The 5,194-nt window shown below is 37.3% G+C and overlaps 1 non-coding gene across 1 annotated transcript; it reads right to left on the bottom strand.

Annotated features, from left to right (window-relative positions):
* Positions 1-625: 625 nt before the first annotated feature.
* Positions 626-732, bottom strand: LOC121231739 (small nucleolar RNA R71). Its single transcript, XR_005929794.1, has one exon. It is a non-coding gene; the product is annotated as a small nucleolar RNA R71 (small nucleolar RNA).
* Between the last annotated feature and the right edge of the window lie 4,462 nt (positions 733-5,194).

Here is a 5,194-nt window from a genome sequence, read left to right as displayed (position 1 = left end):
TTATCACTAATTAATTTACTTTTTCTTTCTCTTGGCAGGTTTTCCTAGTTTATGACTAGAAGAAACCCGTCAGGACCATTACTTTTTGACGAAGAAATCGATTGCACAGGTCGTAGAAGCCAAAGAGAAATAAGGCGAAGCTTAAGATACACAGAGAATGAGCAAGAAGACGATACTCAACCCCTAACCGAAGAGATGGCTGAAAACCAAGGCAATCAGCTACCTCCTACAATTGCGGCTAATCAAAATCCTGCTCCACGTACTATGTATGATTATGTTAAACCTTCTCTAACAGGAACTGAATCAAGTATAGTTCGACTGGCTGTAGCTGCAAATACTTTTGAACTGAAACCTAACACAATTCAAATGATATAGCAGTTTGTTCAGTTTGATGGTTTGCAGGATGAAGATCCCAACGCTCACTTAGCAAACTTTTTTAGAATTTTGCGATACATTTAAAATCAATGTTGTTTCTGATGATGCCATTCATCTTCAGTTATTTCCATTTTCATTAAGGAACAAAGCTAAAAAGTGGTTGAACTCGTTACCACGAGGGTCAAGTACTATTTGGGAACAAATGATCGAAAAATTTCTACTAAAATATTTTCTGCCGGCTAAAATGGCTAAGTTACGTAATGATATTTCTTCTTTTGTACAGATGGACTTAGAAACACTTTATGATGCATGGGAGAGATACAAGGATCTTTTTCGAAGGTGCCCTCACTATGGGTTACCGTTTTGGCTTCAAGTACAAACATTCCACAATGGTCTGAATCCCTCGACTCGGCAAATGGTTGACGCAGCTACTAGAGGAACCATCAACAACAAAACACCTGAAGAGGCTTATGAATTCATTGAAGAAATGTCACTGAAAAATTATTAGTGGAAAGTCATGAGGACTAAGCCAACAAAAACGACCGGTGTTTATAACGTCGACTCAGTTACTATGCTATCAAATCAGGTAGATCTTTTCAATAAAAAGATTGATGTTTACTTGTTTCTACGCAGGTACATCCAGTAATAAGGTGTGACTCAAGTGGAGGAGGTGTGCATACAGAATATCAATCCTTCAATCCTACAATCGAAAAGGAACAAGTCAACTATATGGGTAACAATAACTTTAGATCTCAAAATAACCCATACAGTAATACTTATAATGCAGGTTGGAGGAACCACCCAAATTTCAAAGCCACAAAATTCTCAGGGTTTTCAACAGCCACCGAATCAACAAGAAAAGAAACCGAACCTTGAAGAGATGCTTTCTAAATTCATCTCGGTATTAGAAACCCATTTCCAAAATACCGAGACAACACTTAAGAATCAACAAGCATTGATCCAATGGTTTGAAACTCAGATAGGCCAGCTATCCAAACTAATCTCCGAACGACCACAAGGTAGCTTACCAAGTAATACTGAACCTAACCTAAGGGAACACCTCAACGCAATTAGTACTCAAGATAAGGAAAGATTCATTGCGCCTGAGCTAGAATTGATGCAAGAAACTATGGTGAGCAAAGGTAAAAGTGAGGTAAGTCATAACAAAACGGTGAATGAAGAATATAAACCTCATATCCCATATCCTAACGCGACAAGGAAAGATCGTTTAGACGAACAATTCGGTAAAATTTCTTAAACTTTTGAAAAAATTACATATTAACTTACCATTTATTGAAGCTTTGTTGCAGATGCCAAATGCAATAAAATTTTTAAAAGAGCTTTTAGTAAATAAGCAGAAGTTGGACGAAGCAACGCATGTGGATCTAAATGTAGTCTGCTCAGTTATTCTACAGAATAAGCTACCCTACAAATTGAAAGATTCAGGGAGTTCTACAATTCCTTGCTTAATTGATAGTTTAGATATAAGTCATGCATTAGCTGATTTAGGGGCTAGTATTAACATCATGCCTTACAAAATGTTTAAGCAACTAGGTCTTGGGAAACCTAAACAAACTAAGATGAGCATTCAATTGGCAGATAAAACTATAAGATTTCCTAGAGGTATTATTGAAGATGTACTAGTAAAAGTAGATAAGTTCATATTCCCTGTAGATTTCGTTGTTCTAGACATAGAGGAGGATAATAACACCCTTTTGATTTTAGGGAGGCCCTTTTTAGCAACTGCTAAAAAAATTATTGATGTTAGCACAGGTGAGCTCATGCTTCGCATAGGAGACGACACGATCACCTTTCAAGCTCGTAATTCTTGCATCACATCGGACATTAAAGGTAATAGTCCACACCAATCTACTAAAACTGACAATGTGGCTTTGCGGAAATTGAGCTTCAAAGAAGTTCACGAGCCATGTTCCAGAAACAATAGAGGACACATTCATGAAGAACGAAGGCTACGGATAGAGGAGTTAGACGAATGACGAGCACACAAACCGAGAACACATGATAAATCGAAACTACGCAAAAACAAGGTCGATACCTCTCCAAATCAACTTAAGGTTGGCAATAAAGTCTTACTAGATGCTGCAGATCCTCATATTGTCACTACCACACTGAATGAGGAAATCCCTCTTACGGTACTCAGTATTTTTCCATTCGGTAAGGTGGAGGTGAGTCACTCCAAGTTTGGCACTTTTAAGGTAAACAACACCCGATTAAAACCCTATTTTGATGAGATTGATAGCAAGAATGAGGAGTATAAACTCCTCGAACCACCCTGACCATTCACTAGAGAGGTAAGTCGAGCTTATACTATAAATAAGCGCTTCTCAGGACGCAACCCGAGCACTAACATATTTTGATTTCTTTATTTGTAATTTCTACCACATTAAATAATTAACTTCATCTTTGAATTGCAAAGCTTTTCAGCATACACGGCCAGGCACACGGGCGTGCCTAAAGCCGTGGCCAAATAGGGGAAGAGACACGGCTGTGTGATACGGCCGTGGGTGAACTTGATAGGTGAACACGGACGTGGGAATAGAAAAACATGGCGTGCCAGGGGCAAGGCTCGATTCTATTTCTTCTACACGGGTGTGAGACACGCCCATACCGTTAAGCCATGGACAACAATACACGAGCATGGTACCCTAACAAACGGCCATGCGATACGATCACGCAGCGACACGGCCTAGACACACGGGCGTGCGATAAGACTGTGTGGCAACATCTTAATTCGCGACAAACACGACCGAGCCAAGGCCTGCACGGGCGTGTGTTACGGCCATACCACTTAAAGAATTAGAATAATTATTTTATTTTATTTTTCTTTTTTTAAGTTTTTAAGATTCATTCATTTTTAAGATTCATTTCTTCTTCTTTTCAAAAAGAAAAAAAACGGCTTACCTTTAGAATCCAGCTTGCCATCCAAAGTATCTTTAATACTTGATCTCGCCAATCCAAGGATATCATCCGTTCTTAATACCGAAAGTTTCACTCCTCCCCCTATCTTATTTTCATACTATAATATCTATCTTTTTACATTGAGGGCAATGTACATCTTAAGTGTGGGGGGTATTCATGTCACTGCCAGAAAAATCCCTGAATAATCACCTTGTTCTCATGAAAAACTCTCATATCATATTTAGGATAAATTTTAATTGATTTATGATTTTGATTGATATATCTTGAATTAAAACATAGGCATTTATGCATTGATTGTTTAAACTTTAAGACATTAGAGAATCAAGCATGATAAGTTGATTTTTAAGAATTTAAAATTACAGGTTGTTTCCCCAAGTCTAGGTATTACTTTGAATTGGAATTCGCGAGTCTAAACATCAAAAAGCCCTAATTTTTTGTGAGATTTTTTAGCCTTTTGAGCATCTATTAATTCTTTCATGCTCACTTTTATTATTGCTTTGAGTGCGTCAGTATTGAACTGTTATTCTAGAACTTGCTTGATTATGCATGTCGAGACCACACCATTTGATTTGATATATGAAAATGATTAAGGCACTTAGGATTAACCCACTCATGCCATGAAAAGCCTACCACCACAATTAACCCCTAGTAAACGCCCTTGAGCCTAATAAGTCATTTCTTGTATTACCCTTAATATTAACCTTTATTCCATTATTGTTGAAACCCCCTAATTTAATCCTTATTTTTGTCGAGATTTGAGTTGAGGAAATTGCTTAGCTATGTCTTGTTTGTAATAAGTTAGTCTATGAATATTTAACTTGTTCTTAAAAAAAAAACACTATGTATATATATTAGTAATTCCATATTCTGAGAAGAAGCTCTGTTGTACGCAAGTGAAGATTAACTCTTTTTCTAGTTAGGCAAATTTTCAATTCAATCTCGATTCTAACCCTTTCTTTCAGCTTGTGACCACACACCCCTAACCAAGCCGCACTACAACCCTCTAAAGACCTTCTAATTGATGTATCATCTTAAATTATAGTGGTGGAGATTTGATTTTCATGCAAGCCTATGGTAATGACTTTTCATTATTGACTATTGAATGCTTCATTTATTGTCCTTAAACACCTCAGTGATTTGAGTGAATCTTTAGTGAGGATGTGAAACTCTATGATATTCTGAATCAAAGGTAATTACTTAAATGCGGAGAGACACCTATGTTTGCATGATTACATACTCAACTTGGAATGTTTTAAACTTTTATGTTCTTTTAGTTGAATTCTCAATGTATGTTTACCTATGGATTATTTTGAGATATTATCGATAAGAATTATAAGTTGAGGAGAATTTATTTTGATTATGAGTTGAGGATTTTTCTTGAGGACAAGCAAATGCTTAAGTGTGGGGTATTTGATAAACCGTAAACTATACATATTTTTACCCCATGTTTAATGCATTTTATGGATGATTTCTCATTAGAATTAGTGAATTCGATGCTCCTAATGCTTTACATGTTTTATACTTAGGAGAGCATAGAAGAGCGAAAGGAATGAGAAACAGGCCAAAAACGGAGAAAATAGGCCAAACTACGAAATTAATACGGCCTAGACCTCCCCACACGGGTAGACCACACGGCCGTGTCAATTTGGCAGGCTCGAACACGGACGTGTGCCACGATCGTGTCCCTACTGAGCCCAAGTTGAGTCCAATTCAGAAAAGGCCAATTTTGAGGGTTTTTAGGATTCCAAAGCCTATAAATACACCCTAGAGGAGGAGAAAAAGGGAGACGAAGAAGGGGGTAAGGAATTACCCCAAGGAAGCCGATTGATCCATCTTAGAATTCGGATTCATCATCAAGACTGAATATCTTTTCTCAATT

The sequence above is a fragment of the Gossypium hirsutum genome, chromosome A06 (genome assembly GCF_007990345.1).
Source record: "Gossypium hirsutum isolate 1008001.06 chromosome A06, Gossypium_hirsutum_v2.1, whole genome shotgun sequence".
Lineage (NCBI taxonomy): Eukaryota > Viridiplantae > Streptophyta > Magnoliopsida > Malvales > Malvaceae > Gossypium > Gossypium hirsutum.
The sequence above is the reverse complement of the archived record's forward strand: the minus strand, read 5'-3'. Positions and strand labels throughout refer to the sequence as shown.